Here is a 17909-nt window from a genome sequence, read left to right as displayed (position 1 = left end):
CATGGGGGCAGCCATCTTGTGTGTTGGAATGATGGTCAATCTGCATATTACTCTTTTATTAGATAGGATAGAGGCCTGGTGCATGGGTGGGGGCCAGCTGGTTTGCCCTGAAGTGTGTCCTGGATCAGGGTGGGGGTTCCCTTGGGGTGTGGGGTGGCCTGGGCGAGGGGCCTGTGGTGGTTTGCAGGCCAGCCATGCCCCCCAGCGACCCAAGCGGAGGTCCTGGTATCTGGAGTTTATCTTCTACAATTGAAACTTTGTAGCCTGGAGCGGAGCCAAGCCTTCTGCTTGCTCCATGGTGGCAGCCATTTCTGTTTGGATTTATGTATCTTCTATAATTGAAACTTTGTAGCCTTTAGCAGAGGCCTGGGCCGGCCAGGGTGTGTGGAAAGCTGGGCTTCCTCCATTGTCGCGGGCAACCCTAGCCTCCTGCTCTTTCCAGCTCCGTGGCTGCCGCCATTTCTGTTTGGTTTTATGTATCTTCTATCATTGAAACTTTGTAGCCTTGAGTGGAGGCCTAGGCCGGCAAGGGCAGGTGGAAAGCTTGGCTTCCTCCATTGCCAGGGAAACCCAAGCCTCCCTCCTGCTCTCTGTGGCTGTAGCCATATTGGTTGGGTTTATTTGCATATTCGCTCCTGATTGGCCTGTGGGTGTGGCTTGTGGGTGTATCGGAGTGATGGTTAATTTGCATGTTACTCTTTTATTAGATAGGATATGTCATGTATATAATTCACATATCCTATATAATAAAAGCCTAATATGCAAATTGTTCAACTGGGAGTTTGACTGCTCGCTATGATGTGTGCTGACCACCAGGGGCATCAAGCCCACAACCCAGTCACTATTGAAAACAGTGTGGAGTTTCCTCAAAAACTCGGTGCTGGCAGCAGAAGGCAGTGGAGGTACTGCCAGTCCTGATGGGCCCCCATGAGAGCAGGACCATGGCAGGATGGTGCACCAGGCCAAGGCAGGTGGAGCAGGGACCCTATTGACCTGTGGATTGCCCTGCAGACTGCAACCAGCATTGGGGGTGGGGGTGGGGCCACCACCTGGCTCCCAAGTTCTGAAGGAGCCTGGCGGGGGGTGGGGGTGTGTGTGTGGGGGGAAGGGCTCTCTCCAACTAATCGCCCCTGCAGGAGGGATGGTGGAGCAGGTGAGGGGGCGGCTCCAGGCCACAGTGGGGTGCCAGGAGGGGCTGCAGGACTGTGAGGCTGGGGGTGTGAGCTGGGGCCCAATCCCCACAGGCCACTAGTCTTATATATTTATATATTGACTGTTGTGTTTTGCATATAGGTGCTGAATTACTGACAATGAAAGTCACACCTGCCTCTCCCATCTGCCTATCTGGCTGGCAGGGAAGAAAAGAACTTGCATGTTGGTGAAGGAAGAAGCGGGGTGGGACAACAGTGAAATCTAGAGTAAAAACCAAGCTGGTCCAAGGTGTCCTGCAGGCTGTAGACTGCAGTTTAAGCAGAGTGCCATTTTTTTGTTCAAATTTATTTTATTTTAATGTATTTTTAAATTTATTTTTATTGCTGAAAGTATTACAGATGTCCCCCTTTTTCCCCATTGACCCCCTTCTAGCTCGCCCTGCCCCTGCCCCTTCCCCAGGCCTTTACCACAATATTGTGTCCTTGGGTTATGCATATATGCAGGTAAATTCTTTGATTAATCTCTTCCTGCCCTGCTCCACCCTTCCCTCTGAGATTCAACAGTCTGTTTCATGCTTCAATGTCTCTGGATCTATTTTGTTTGTCAGTTTATTTTGTTCATTAGATTCCACATATGAGTGAGATCATATGATACTTGTCTTTCTCTGACAAGCTTATTTTGCTAAGCATAATATTCTTTAGGTCCCTCCATGCTGTCTCAAAGCATAACAAATCTTTTTTAAAATATATATATTTTTATTGATTTCAAAGAGAGGAAGGGAGAGGAAGAGAGAGATAGAAACATCAATAATGAGAGAGAATCATTGATCAGCTGCCTTTTGCACGCCCCCTACTCAGGATTGAGCCCACAACCCAGGCATGCGCCCTGACTGGGAATCGAACAGTGACCTCCTGGTTCAACCACTGAGCCACATGGGCTGGGCCCTTCTTTTTTCCCTGCTGCATAGTATTCCATGGTGTAAAGTACCACAGCTTTTTTATCATGGGCACTTGGCCTGTTTCCAGATCTTAGCTATTGTAAATTGCGCTGCTATGAACATAGGGGTGCATATATTTTTTCTGATTGGTGCTTTGGGTTTCTTAGGATATGTTCCTAGAAGTGGGATCATGGCATCAAATGGCAGTTCCATTTTTTAATTTTTTTGAGGAAACTTCACACTGTTTTCCATAGTGACTGAGGGAAACATCATTGATTGACTGCCTCCTGCAAACCCCTACTGGGGATCAAACTGGTGACCTCCACCCCAAGTTTATCTGTAAAACTTGAATATATTTCTTCCTTCCTGAGGCATTGACCAAAATGCAAAACAAATTTGTTTAGTACAGAGTGACACTAAGCAAATTATGTTGTTTATTATGTAAAGACGTCATTTTGTAGATGGTGGTGTTGGCCCCAGATAAGATACAGATATAAGCATGGTGACATTTTCCTGTTGTGTGTTTTATCGTGACTTTACATCTTTAAGTCCCAGGTGTCATCTTTAAGTCCCAGGTGTCAGTTACTGGTGTTGGTTTTACCTTCTTGAGATATTTGAAACCTCTCTCCTCTTTCACAGCATTCAATGGGGTGCTTAGGGCACATTTTGGATATTTGCACTATTGTCTTTTAAAATTTATTTTATTATTATTATTTTTGTTAATTCTCACTCGAGGGTATTTTTCCATTGATTTTTAGAGAGAGTGAAAGGAAGGGAAATAGAGAGACAGAGAGGGAGAAATATCAATGGTCCAGGAATCAAGCCTACAGCCAAGGTTCGTGGCCTTGACTGGGTTGACACTCTATCCACTGAGCCAAACTGGCTAGGGCAAAATATGTTTTTATTGATTTCAGAGGGAGGAACGGAGAGGGAGAGAGAGAGAGAGAACATCAGTGATGAGAGAGAAACATTGAACAGCTGTCTCCTGCACACCCAACACTTGGGATCAAACCCAAAACCCAGGCATGTGCCCTGACCAGGAATCAAACCCTGACTTGCTGGTTCATGGGTCAATGCTCAACTACTGAGCAATACCAGCCAGGCCTATTGTCTGCCTTTAAAAAAATCTTTATTATTGAAAGTATTAAAGCCCTAGCTGGTTTGGCTCAGTGGATACAGCAATGGCCTGTGGACTGTAGGGTTCAGAGTTCGATTCTGGTCAAGGGCACATGCCTGGGTTGCGGGCTTGATCCCCAGTGGAGGGGGGGTGTGCAGCCAATCAATGATTCTCTCTTCTCATTGACTAGAGGCCCGGCGCACGAAATTCGTGTGCCGGTATGGTCCCTAGGCCTGGCCTGCGATTGGGGGCATCTTCTTCAGCTGCCCACAGCTGGCCCTGCTCCCCGCCTCCACCCACCCCCTGTTCCCCATTCACCATCAGGTGATCAGTGCCTGACAGCTGGGGGAAGGGACCAAGAGGTCGGCTGTTCCTGCCCACTCACCGGCCCCACCCCCGCAGCAGGTGGCCATCAGGCGATCAGAACCTGCCAGCCCAGGAAAGGGACCAAGAGGCTGTCAGTGCACCTCATAGTGACTGGTCCAGCGGTTGTTCTGGTCCTTCTGCTGTTAGGGTCAATTTGCATATTGCCCTTTTATATAGGATGTTTCTATCTCTCTTTCCCTCTCCCTTCCTCTCTGAAATTAAAAAAAAAAGTGTTACATATGTCTCTTCCCCTGCCCCCCACCCTGGAATTGACCCCTTCTAGCCTGCCTCCCCCTCCCCAGGCCTTCATCACCATATTGTCTTGTGTCCATGGATTATATATATATTTATGCATACAAGATCTTTGGTTGATCCCTTCCCACCCACCCATGCTTTCCCCTTTCCCTCTGAGATTCCACAGTCTGTTCTATGCTTCTATGTCTATGGATCTATTTTGTTCATCAGTATATTTTGATCATTAGATTCTACATATGGAGTGAGATCATGTGATACTTGTCTTTCTCTGACTGGGTTATTTTGCTAAGTATAATACTCTTCAGGTCCCTCCATGCTGTTTCAAAGGGTAAGAGATCCTTCTTTTTACTGCTGTACAGTATTCTATGGTATAAATGTACCACAGCTTTTTTTATCTACTCATCTACTGATAGGCAGATGGGCTGTTTCCAGATCTTAGCTATTATAGATTGTGCTGCTATGAACATAGGGGTGCATACCTTCTTTCTGATTGGTGTTTCAGTTTTCTTAGGATTATATTCCTAGAAGTGGGATCACTGGGTCAAATGGAAGTTCCATATTTAACTTTTTGAGGCAACTCCATATTGTTTTCCATAACGGCTGCACCAGTCTGCATTCCTACAAGCAGTGTATTAGGGTTCCCTTTTCTCCACATCCTTACCAGCATTTACCATTTGTTGATTTGTTGATGGTAGCATTCTGACAGGTGTGAGGTGATACCTTATTGTTGTTTTAATTTGCATCTCTCTGATGATCAGTGACTTTGAGCATTTTTTCATATGTCACTTGGCCATCCATATGTTCGTTTTGGAGAAGTGTCTATTTAGGTCCTGTGCCAATTTTAAAATTGGATTGTTTATCTTCCTTTTGTTAAGTTGTATGAGTTCCTTATATACTTTGGATATTAACCCTTTATTAGATGTATCATTGCCAAATGTGTTCTCCCATACAGTGGGTTCCCTTTTAGTTTTGTTGGTGGTTTCTTTTGCTGTACAGAAGCTTTTCACTTTTTATTTTTTTTTAATTTTTTATTGTTTAAAGTATTACATATAGTAGTACATATATCTCCTTTTTTTCCCCATTGACCTTCCCCCAGCCTCCCCTACCCCCTGTCGCATGCCCTCATCCCCCCCTCTCCAGTGTCTTGTGTCCATTGGTTGTGCTTATATGCATGCATACAAGTCCTTTGGTTGATCTCTAACCCCCCTCCCCAACACTCACCAGACTTCCCGCTGTAGTTTGACAGTCTGTTCGGTGCTTTACTGCCTCTGTATCTATCTTTTTGTTCATCAGGTTATAATGTTCTTTATTTTCCATAAATGAATGAGATCATGTGGTATTTTTCTTTTATTGCCTGGCTTATTTCACTTAACATAATGCTCTCCAGGTCCATCCATGCTGCTGCAAATGGTAAGAATTCCTTCTTTTTTTATAGCAGCGTAGTATTCCATTGTGTAGATGTACCATAGTTTTCTAATCCACTCATCTGCTGATGGGCACTTAGGCTGTTTCCAAATCTTAGCTATGGTGAATTGTGCTGCTATGAACATAGGTGTGCATATATCCTTTCTGATTGGTGTTTCTAGTTTCTTGGGATATATTCCTAGAAGTGGGATTACTGGGTCAAATGGGAGTTCCATTTTTAGTTTTTTGAGGAAACTCCATACTTTTCTCCATAGTGGCTGCACCAGTCTGCATTCCCACCAGCAGTGCAAAAGAGTTCCTTTTTCTCCACATCCTCACCAGCACTTGTCGTTTGTTGATTTGTTGATGATAGCCATTCTGACAGGTGTGAGATGGTACCGCATTGTCGTTTTGATTTGCATCTCTCGGATAATTAGTGACTTTGAGCATGTTTTTATATGTCTCTTGGCCTTCCTTCTGTCTTCTTTCAAAAAGATTCTATTTAGGTCTGTTGCCCATTTTTTTATTGGATCATTTATCTTCCTTTTATTAAGTTGTATAAGTTCCCTGTAGATGTTGGAGATTAAACCTTTATCAGTGATAACATTTGCAAATATGTTCTTCCATACAGTGGGCTTTCTTGTTGTTTTGTTGATGGTTTCTTTTGCTGTGCAAAAGCTTTTTATTTTGATGTAGTCCCATTTGTTTATTTTCTCTTTAGTTTCCATTGCCCTAGGAGCAGTATTGGTGAAGAAATTGCTTCGACATATGTCTGAGATTTCTCTGCCTGTGGATTCCTCTAGTATTTTTATGGTTTCCCGTCTTATGTTTAAGTCCTTTATCCATTTTGAGTTTATTTTTTGTATATGGTGTAAGTTGGTGGTCTAGTTTCATTTTTTTGCATGTATCTGTCCAATTTTCCCAACACCATTTATTGAAGAGACTGTCTTGACTCAATTGTATGTTCATGCCTCCTTTGTCAAATATTAATTGAGCATAGTGGTTTGGGTCAGTATCTGGGTTCTCTGTTCTATTCCATTGATCTATATGTCTGTTCTTGTGCCAGTACCAGGCTGTTTTGAGAACAGTGGCCTTGTAATACAGCTTGAAATGTGGTATTGAGATCCCACCTACTTTTTCAGGATTGCTGCAGCTATTCGAGGTCTTTTTTTATTCCAGATGAATTTTTGGAAAGTTCTTTCTAGGTCTGTGAAATATGCCATTGGTATTTTAATGGTGGAGTGCATTGAATCTATAGATTACTTTGGGTAGTATGGACATTTTAATGATGTTAATTCTACCAATCCATGAACATGGTATGTTCTTCCATCTGTTTATGTCTTCCTCTATCTCTTTTTCCAGTGTCCTGTAGTTTTCCACGTATAGGTCTTTTACCTCCTTAGTTAACTTTATTCCTAGGTATCTTAATTTTTTTTGGTGTGATGGTAAATGGGATTGCTTTTTTAGTCTCTCTTTCTGTAAGTTCACTATTGGTGTATAGAAATGCCATAGATTTCTTGGCGTTAATTTTGTATCCTGCTATATTGCCGAATTCATTTATTAAGTCTAATAGTTTTTTGATGGAGTCATTCGGGTTTTTCTGCAAATAAGGACAGCTTTACTTATTCTTTCCCAATTTGGATGCCTTTTATTTCTTCTTCTTGTCTAATTGCAATGGCTAATACTTCCAGTACTATGTCGAACAGGAATGGTAAGAGTGGGCATCCCTGTCTTGTTCCTGTTCTTAGGGGAAATGGTTTTAGTTTTTGCCCATTGAATATTATGTTGGCTGTGGGTTTATCATATATGGCTTTTATTATGTTAAGGTATGATCCTTCTATTCCCACCTTGCTGAGAGGTTGTTTTTTTTTTTTTTTAATCAAGAAAGGGTGTTGGATTTTGTCAAATGCTTTTTCTGCATCAATTGATACAACTATGTGATTTTTATATCTCAATTTGTTTATGTGATGTATCACGTTTATTGATTTGCGGATATTGTACCATCCTTGCATCCTGGGATAAATCCTACTTGGTCATGGTGTATGACCTTTCTGATGTATCGTTCTGGATCCGATTTGCTAGAATTTTGTTGAGGAATTTGGCATCTATGTTCATGAGGGATATTGGCCTGTAATTCTCTTTCATTGTGTTGTCTTTATCTGGTTTGGTATTAGGGTGATGCTGGCTTCATAGAATGAGCTTGGAAGCGTTCCTTCCTCTTGAATTTTTTGGAATAGTCTGAGGAGGATAGGTTTTAGTTCTTCTTTGAATGTTTGGTAAAACTCCACTGTGAAGCTGTCTGGCCCTGGGCTTTTGTTTGCTGGAAGCTTTTTTTTTTTTTTTTAATATATTTTATTGATTTCTTACAGAGAGGAAAGGGAGAGGATAGATAGTTAGAAACATCGATGAGAGAGAAACATCGATCAGCTGCCTCCTGCACACCTCCCACTGGGGATGTGCCTGCAACCCAGGTACATGCCCTTAACCGGAATCGAACCCGGGACCCTTCAGTCCGCAGGCCAATGCTCTATCCACTGAGCCAAACCGGTCAGGGCTGCTGGAAGCTTTTTGATGACTGCTTCAATTTCTTCCATAGTTATTGGCCTGTTGAGATGTTAAGATTCTTCCTGATTGAGTTTTGGAAGGTTATATTTTTCTAGGAATATATCCTTTAACTCCAGGTTGTTCAGTTTGTTGGAATAGAGTTGTTCATAGTATTTTTAAACAATCCTTTGTATTTCGGTGGGGTCTGTTGTTATTTCTCCTCTTTCATTTCTGATTTTGTTTATTTGGGTCCTCTCTCTTTGCTTCTTGGTGAGTCTGGCTAGAGGTTCATCAATCTTGTTTATCCTTTCAAAGAACCAGCTCTTGGTTTTGTTGATCTTTTGTATTTTTTTTTTTTTTGTCTCTATGTCATTTATTTCTGCCCTGATCTTTATTATCTCCTTCCTTCTGCTCACTCTGGGCTTTTCTTGTTGCTTTCTTTCTAATTCTTTGAGTTGTAGAGTTAGATGATCTACTACCATCTTTTCTTGTTTTTTGAGGTAGGCCTGTAGAGCTATAAACTTCCCTCTCAGGACTGCTTTCATTGTGTCCCATAGATTTTGGATTGTTGTGTTTTTGTTGTCATTAGTTTCCAGGATGTTTTTAATTTCTTCTTTAATCTCATTGGTAACCCAGTCATTATTTAATAGCATGCTATTCAGCTTCCAAATGTTTGAGATTTTTGGATTGTTTTTATTGTAGTTTATTTCTAATTTTATGGCATTGTGGTCTGAGAAGATGCTTGGTATGATTTCAGTCTTCTTGAATTTGGGAAGACTTTGCTTGTGACCCAATATGTGGTCTATTTTTGAAAATGTCCCATGTGCACTTGAGAAGAACGTATATTCTGTGGCTTTGGGGTAAAATGTTCTGAAGATGTCAGTTAAATCCATCTGATCTAGTGAGTCATTTAAGATTGCTCTATCTTTGTTGATTTTTTGTCTAGAGCAGTGATCGGCAAACTCATTAGTCAACAGAGCCAAATATCAACAGTACAACGATTGAAATTTCTTTTGAGAGCTAAATTTTTTAAACTTAAACTTCTTCTAACACCACTTCTTCAAAATAGACTTGCCCAGGCCGTGGTATTTTGTGGAAGAGCCACACTCAAGGGTCCAAAGAGCCGCATGTGGCTCGTGAGCCACAGTTTGCTGACCACTGGTCTAGAGGATTTATCCATTGATGTCAGTGGTGTATTAAAGTCCCCTACTATTGTTGTTGATCTCTCCCTTAATACCTTCCAGGAGTTTTATGTATTTGGGTGCTCCTGCATTGGGTGCATATATGTTTTCTTTTTTTTTTTTAAAGCCACTTCCTTTTTTTTTTTTTTTAATATATTTTATTGATTTTTTACAGAGAGGAAGGGAGAGGGATAGAGAGTTAGAAACATCGATGGGAGAGAAACATCGATCAGCTGCCTCCTGCACACCTCCCACTGGGGATGTGCCCGCAACCAAGGTACATGCCCTTGACTGGAATCGAACCCGGGACCCCTCAGTCCGCAGGCCGACGCTCTATCCACTGAGCCAAACCAGTTAGGGCGGGTGCATATATGTTTATCAGGGTTATATCCTGTTGTTGTATCGATCCCTTTAGTATTATGAAGTGGCCTTCCTTATCTCTTGTTATGGCCTTCACTTTGAGGTCTATTTTGTCAGATGTAAGTATTGCTACCCCAGCTTTTTTTTTTCATTTCCCTTTGCCTGAAATATATTTTTCCATCCCTTCACTTTCAGTCTGTGTGAGTCCCTTGTTCTGAGGTGGGTCTCTTGTAGACAGCATAAATATGGGTCATGTTTTTTATCCATTCAGTCACTCTATGTCTTTTGATTGGAGCATTTAGTCCGTTTATGTTTAACGTTATTACTGAAAGGTACTTGTTTGTAGTCATTTCTATTTTTGTACCTGTGTTCCTTCTTACCTTTTTATTTCTTCTTTTTACAGCATTCCCTTTAGCATTTCTTGCATTGCTGGTTTGGTGGTGGTAAACTCCCTTAGCCTTTTTTTGTCTGTGAAGCTCCTGATTTCTTCTTCAATTTTGATTGATAGTCTTGCTGGATAGAGTATTCTTGGATTCAGTCCTTTGCTTTGCAACACTTTGTATACCTCCTTCCATTCCCTTCTAGCTTGATGTGTTTCTGTTGAGAAATCATTTGATAATCTTATGGGGGATCCTTTGTAGGTAACTCTCTGTCTCTCTCTTGCTGCCTTTAAGATTTTCTCTTTGTCCATGGTATTTGCCATTGAAATTATGACGTGCTTGGTGTGGATCTTTTGGGATTGATCTTGCTTGGGACTCTCTATACTTGTGTAACTTTTTTCTTCCCCATATCTGGGAAGTTTTCTGTCATTATTTCTTCAAATAGGTTTTCTAATCCTTGCTGCTCTTCTTGTCCTTCTGGCAGCCCTATTATAAGTATGTTGCTTCGTTTCATGTTGTCCCAGAGTTCCTTAGTCTCTCCTCCTGCTTTTTAATTTTTTTCTCTAGTTGCTGTTCAGATTGAGCTTGTTTCTCTACCTTATCTTCTAACTCACTAATTCGGTCCTCTGCTTCTTCTAGTCTACTGTTGAAACTTTCCATGGTGCTTTTGATTGTAGCTATATCACTTTTCATTTCTTCCTGATTCTTGCATAGGTTGTTGATTTTCTCATCCATCCAGTGAATGAATTGTACAACCATTACTCTGAATTCTTTTTCGGTCATGTCGCATGCTTCAATTTCACCAATTTCCTTTCTTGGCGACTCCTCATTTTCTTTCCTCTGGAGATTGTGTCATCTCCCCATTCTGACTATCACCAGAAGGTTCAAACTTCAAGTTGCGTGGACCTGGGCTGTGTGCCGTGGGAGCTTCGCACCACCCGAGTGTCACTGAAGTGCTCCGACACTAAGATGTGTGGCTGCCGTGGGTTGGTGGGAACCAGGCTCGCCCAGGGTCAGTGTTATCAGCGCTCAGTGTGGTCTCATGTGCGCACCTAGAATCAGGGACCCCGCCTGCACCGTGCTGTTGGCATGTGCCGAAAATCAGAGTCCCCTAGCACGTGCCAGGAGTCAGAGTTCCCCTGTGTCTGCACCAAGAATCAAGTATCAGAGTCTCTGTTGCTTCATGTGGCTTCTCGCTGAGAATCAGGGTCCCTGTGTGTGCATGCACCAAGAATTGGAGTCACTAACTCTTAGTGTGAATGCGCTGTGAGTCAGGGATCCCAGGTGCACACAATAAGAAACAGAGTCAAGTCAGTGGTGCTCAGTGCTGCCTCCCGCTGGGAGAATCTGGGTCCTGGTCACCATGGGGGACTGGGTTGCACAGTAGCACTGTGTAGGCCGGAGATCTGCCCCAGCGCTGCGGAAAACAGACTTCCGTGTGCGCTTGCCCATAATTGAAGTCAGGTGGTACTGCCGCCCTGCGGGCTTTGGGTTTGGTGGCCCGATTGAGTTGCAAGGAGCAAATTCCCAGTCTCTGTGCATGCGCAGGCTCAAATTCCCGGAGCAGCGCTGTGGCCTGTGGGAGGGGCGGGTCTATCAGTTACTATGGAGCTATCCACGAGCCTGCTGGGAGGGGGATTGGCTCCTTGACTCACAGAAATCTGCAGCGGGGATGTCTGGATTCCTGTTGTCTGTTAGTCTGCAGCTGTGGTCGCAGGTCTCTGTCCCCAGTGGCTGCAGGGTCCTGGTTTGCTTCTGAGACGCGACTGGGTGGTGCTGATGCCAGGATCCTAGTCTCAAGCAGCTCTGTTTCTCAAGATGGCGTGGTCTCTGTGCCTGCACTGGCTGCCCAGATGTGTCTGTGTTGTGTGCAGGGCTCCGCCGTCTAAGACTGCCCAGTTTGGCAGCCCATTGGAAGACCTGCAGAATCTAACTGTCCCTAGCTCATACATACACACACCACACACGTCTACACACTCCTCTATCGCTTCCTCACTCTCTCGCTCCCTACCTTCCTGCGGGTTGCCATCTTCCACTCCCTGTATCATGTTTTTAAAAGTTCTTTATTGTTTTAAGTATTACATTGTATCATGTTTATTGATTTGCAAATATTGTACCAGCCTTGCATCCATGGAATCATCTCACTTGGTCATGGTGCATGATCTTTTTTTCTATATATTTTATTGTTTGTTTTTTTTTTACGGAGAGGAAGGGAGAGGGATAAAGAGTTAGAAACATCGATGAGAGAGAAACATCGATCAGCTGCCTCCTGCACACCTCCTACTGGGGATGTGCCCGCAACCAAGGTACATGCCCTTGACCGGAATCGAACCTGGGACCCTTCAGTCCGCAGGCCAATGCTCTATCCACTGAGCCAAACTGGTTAGTGTGGTGCATGATCTTTTTAATATATTGATGGATCCTATTTGCTAATATGTTGTTGAGGACTTTAGCATCCATGTTCATCAGAGATATTGACCTGTAATTCTCTTTCTTTGTATTGTCTTTATCTGGTTTTGGAATTAGGATAATGCTGGCCTCATAAAAAGAATTTGGAAGCATTCCTTCCTCTTGGATTTTTGGGAATAGTTTGAGGAAGATAGGTGTTAGTTCTTTGAATGTTTGGTAAAACTCCCCTGTGAAGCCATCTGGACCAGGGCTTTTGTTTGGTGGGAGATTTTGATAACCGTTCTATTTCATCAGTTGTTATTGGCCTCTTCAGGTTTCCTGTTTCTTCCTGATTCAGTTTTGGGAGATTGTACTTTTCTAGGAATTTGTCATTTCATCCACATTGTCCAGCTTGTTGGCATATAGTTGTTCACAGTATTTTCTTACAGTCCTTTGTATTTCTGTGGTCAGTTGTTACTTCACCACTTTCATTTCTGATTTTATTTATTTGGGTCCTCTTTGTTTCTTGATGAGTCTGGCTAATAGTTCATAAATCTTGTTTATCTTTTCAAAGAACCAGCTCTTGGTTTCATTGATTTTTTTATATTGTTTTTTTAGTCTCTATACCATTTATTGCTGCTCTAATCTTTGTTATTTCCTTCCTTTTATTTATTCTGGGCATTTCTTGTTGTTTTCTTTCTAATTACTTAAGTTGTAGGGTTAAATAGTTTATTATTAATTTTTCTTGTTTTTCTGAGGTAGGCTTGTAGTGCTATGAACTTCCCTTTAAGGACTGCTTTTGCTGTGTCCCAGAGATTTTGGGTTATTGTATATTCATTTTCATTTGTTTCCAGGAAGCTTTCTATTTACTTCTTGATCTAATTGGTAACCAATTCATTGTTTAATAACATGCTATTTAGACTCCATGTGTTTGAATGTTTTTGAGTGTTTTTACTGTAGTTGATTTTTAATTTCATTGCATTATGATCTGAGAAGATGCTTGATGTAATCTTAATCTTCTTGAACTTGTAGAGACTTGTTTTTGTTCTAACATGAGATCTATCTTTGTTAATGCCCCATGTGCACTTGAAAATAATGTATATTCTGCAGCTTTGGAGTGAAATGTACTATAAATGTCAATTAAATCCATCTGATCCAGGGTGTCCTTTAGAGTCACTATTTCCTGGTAAATTTTTTTGTCTGGACGATCTATCTAGTGAAGTCAGTGGTGTGTTAAAGTCCCCTATTATGACTGTATTGTTGTTGATCTCTCCCTTAAAGTCCTTTAGAAATTTTTAAATATATTTTGGTGCTCCTATATTGGGTGCATATATGTTTACCAGGGTTATATTCTCTAGTTGGATCAATCCCTTTAGTATTATATAGTGACCTTTGTTATCTCTTGTGATACCTTCATTTTGAAGTTTATTTTGTCACATATGAGTATTGCTGCCCCAGCTTTTCTCTTTTTTTTTTTCATTTTCATGGAAAATTTTTTTCCAACCATTCAGTCTCATCCTGTTTGAGTCTTTTGTTGTGAGGTGGGTCTCTTGTAGACAGCATATAGTTGGTTCATGTTTTTGTATCCACCTACCTTCTGTCTTTTGATTGGAGCATTTAATCCATTTACATGTAAGATTATTATTGATAGTTACTTATTTATTGCCACTTTAATTCTGTATGCCTATGTTCTCTCTATTAGTATATTTCTTCTCATTACAGCAGTCCCTGTAGCATTTCTTGTAGTGCTGGTTTGGTGGTGATAAACTCCTTTAGTCTTTTTTTTTTTTTTTTTTTTTTTTTTGTCTGGGAAGCTCTTTATTTCACCATCTCTTTTGAATTATAGCCTTGCTGGATATAGTAATCTTGGTTTCAGACCCTTGCTTTCCATTACCTTGAATGCTTCATGCCATTCCTTTCCAGCCTATAGAGTTTCTGATGAGAAATCAGGTGTCAGCCTTATGGGAGCTCCTTTACTAGTATAGGTAACAACTTGTTTTTCTCTTGCTGCCTTTAAGATTCTTTGTCTTTAATTTATGGCATTTTAATTATGATGTGTCTGGGCAAGAACCCAGTTTGGGTTCTTCTTGCTTGGGGCTCTCTGTGCCTTCTGGGCTTGTGTGACTTTTTCCTTTACTAAGTTAGGGAAGTTTTCTGCCATTCTTTCTTCAAAAACATTCTCTATCCCTTGCTCACTTTCTTCTCTTTCTGGTACACCTTTATGTGAATATTGTTACGTTTAATGTTGTTCCATAGCTCCCTTAAGCTGTCCTCCTGTTATTTATTTATTTACTTACTTACTTACTTATTTATTTATTTTTGGTTCGCTGATTGTGTGATTTTTTTTTTCTAATTCATTGATCTGATCCTTGGCTTCCCCTAATCTGCTATGTATTACTTCTATTGTGTTCTTTATTAGTGTTATGTCATTCTTCATAATTACTCTGTCTTTTCTCATGCTGTTGAGCATGTTTGCCATCATTATTCTGAACTCTCTGTCTGATAAATTTCTTATCTCCATTTCATTTAGCTCTTCTTTTAGAGAATTCTCTTGTTCTTTCATTTGGGGGTTGTTATTTTATTTGTCTCCCCATTTTGGCTGCCTGTTTGGGTTTGTGACTATGTATTAGCTAGATTTGCTATGCAGCCCAATCTCTAGTGCAGGACTAATTAGATCAGGCAAAGACTCAAAGCCTCCAGAGACCTGCCTCTCCCTGCAGACTGATTGGATTCTGTCTTGAGTAGCCTAAGGTAGTCATCCATAGGTGGGGCAAGAGGTTTTCCAACAGGGTAGGGGCAATTGCTTCTGCCTGGAGGCTAATTGTTATTCTCAGTCTCTTAATGGGTCTCAGAAACTCCACAGGATGGGACAAGGGGTTTTCCAATAGAGTGGGGTAACTGTCTTCCCCCAGGCAAAAACCGCCTGGTTAACAAAGGTCTGCCTGAGAAAGATGTCCTCTGCAATGTGAGGGTATGTCTCAGCACAGGAAACCAGGGTGTCTGCCCTCCAAACTCTAACCCCAGAGCACCAAACCCTGGCTTCTGCTCACACAGCTCCAGTCCACTCTGCCCTCCCTCTGTCGGAGCTCAAGCTAAGTGGCTGTACATGAAATTTTGTGCATTGGCCCTTTTCAAGGGTACCTGCATTTCCAGCTGTCTCTCCCTGGCAGGCAGCAACTCTGCTGCTTTTCACAGCCAGATGTTATATGGGCACCTTTCTCAGTTCTGATGCTCTCTACTGGGGGGCCCAGGTTGGGGTTTATACCCCAGAGTTCTCAGTGGCAACCCCCACAGCTGAGATATCTCTCTGGAACTTCAGCTGCTGTCTGTGGGAAGCCTGGCCAGCTCTTTCATGCCTCCATCCTTCCTACCAGTCTCTATGCAGTCCTCACTTTCTGTCCTTGGTTATCAGAGTTCTCTCCAGCTAATCTTCAGTTGATTATTCAGAATTGTGGTGGGTTTTTTTTTTGTATTTTAGTTGTAATTCCAATTTGGTCCTGGGGTGTATCTGTGTAGCATCCACTTATTCCATTGCCATTTTTAATTGGAATGCACAATCTTTAATATGCAAGTATGTTTTAAAACCTAAACAAACAAACGAACAAAAAAACCTGCTTGACTTTAATTCTTTACCTCCACTTGGGCAGTTACCTAATTTCTCTAAATCTTAGCTTCCTCACTTTAAAATGGGCTTAAAAGCAATACCTACTTTATTGGGTTATTGTGGGGATTAAATAATATAATGTGTTAGCAAACCACCTGGATGGTAATAAACACTGGATAATGTTTGTTATCATTATTAAATCTATTAAGTCTTTCCTCATTTAATAATCTTCCCCTAGAATAGTATAGGTGAGGGTTACAGCCCCAGTGCAGTCTAAGGTAATTATTTTTGACATTCTGGTTAAGAACTCTATAACTCACTTTGCTATTTTCCCTGTGTTTGAAGACAAGCAAAGAGAATATCATATCAAGTGCAATATTTACAATAGATAAACATTAGAGGTCGCTTAACCTTCCATATAACGGACAAATCCTCAAAGGATCTTAACAGAACCTAACCTTCATTTGAGGTATTATAATAATGCCTAACATATGTAGACTATTTTAAAATGTTTTTTTAATTGATTTTTTTAGAGAGGAAGGGAGAGAAGTAGAGAGATAGAAACATCAATGAGGAAAACATCATTGATTGGCTGCCTCTTGCATGCCCTCCTTTGGGGATCGAGCCCCCAACCTGGGCATGTGCCCTGACCAGGAATCGAACCATATCTCTTGGTTCCTGGGTCAATGCTGAACCACTGAGCCACACTGGCCAGGCTGAAGACTATTATAGAGTTTACTAGAGGCCTGGTGCATGAAATTCATGCAGGGGGGGGGTGGGTTCCCCTCAGCCCAGCCTGCACCCTCTCCAATCCGGGACCCCTCAGGGGATGTCTGACTGCCGGTTTAGGCCCAATCTCCAGGATTGGGCCTAAACCGGCAGTCAGACATCCCTCTCACAATCTGGGACCACTGACTCCTAACTGCTCACCTGCCTGCCTGCCTGATCACACTAACTGCCCCCCCCTGCTGTCCTGGTCACCCCCAACTGCCCCCCTGCCAGCCTGGTCGCCCCCAATTGCCCCCCACCACCAGCCTGGTCACCCTTCACTGCCCACCTCTGCCAGCCTGGTCGCCCCTAACTGCCCCCCCCCCCCCCCGTGGGCCTGGTCGTCCCACGCAGCCTGCTGCTCAGTCATTTGGTCGCTCCTCACTAACCCCCTTGCAGGCCTGGCTGCCCTATGCAGCCTGTTTGGTTGTCGGTTCGGTTGCGATGCTCACTTAGGCTTTTATATATATAGATAATGACTTTTCATATCCATTAATTCTCACCATTCTGTGACATATTATCTTCATTTTACAATTAAGGAAACCAAGTTTCAAGGGGATTACAATATCTATAATTTAGTTTACAATATTTCAGAACAGAGTGAAATATTATTGGTATGTTAAGTTAAAATAATACTTTAGGAGCAGCTAGCATTCTAACTTGGAATTCACACTCCAAAGGGATTACCAAAAACACTTCAGCTGTCTTAACTTTGATCAACATTAATATTTTGCTTATTAAACTAGTGAATTAGTATTGGAGAAATTAATGGATTGCTAATTTTTAATGGTTGTTAAAAATGAGCTCTTATTGTTAAAAATAGTAGTATTGTGGATTGGCTAAAATAGTTAAAATGTTCCCCATGCTTGCGTGAATTGGTAATGGTATACAAAATGATAAAACATGAGAACATTTCAGTTAAAATTTAGCAAAGCTTATTTCTTTAGTGATGGAACCTGACACTCAATATCTAAAAAATTCAATATTTTGGCATTACTAGGGAAGTTCTGTGGTTGCCTATTCCAACTCTAAGGGTAATAAAATCCTGATTTTGTAGTATTATTGTATTTATCTTGATTGAAGTTTCATGCCAACTGTGGTGGAATCATAGAACACAGTACTTAGATTTTAAAAATTGTTTTATGCCCTCACTGGTTTGGCTCAGTGTATAGAGCATCGGCCTGCGGACTGAAGGGTCCTGGGTTCGATTCCGGTCAAGGGCATGTACCTTGGTTGCGGGCACATCCCCAGTGGGGGATGTGCAGGAGGCAGCTGATCGATGTTTCTCTCTCATCAATGTTTCTAACTCTCTATCCCTCTCCCTTCCTCTCTGTAAAAAATCAATAAAATATATATTAAAAAAATAAAATAAAATAAAAATTGTTTTATTTGTCTTGCTAGTAAATATTTCATACAAAATGTCATCTTCTGACTTATTACATCACTAGCTATT

This window comes from Plecotus auritus (assembly GCF_963455305.1).
Source record: "Plecotus auritus genome assembly, chromosome: 3".
Lineage (NCBI taxonomy): Eukaryota > Metazoa > Chordata > Mammalia > Chiroptera > Vespertilionidae > Plecotus > Plecotus auritus.
The sequence above is the reverse complement of the archived record's forward strand: the minus strand, read 5'-3'. Positions refer to the sequence as shown.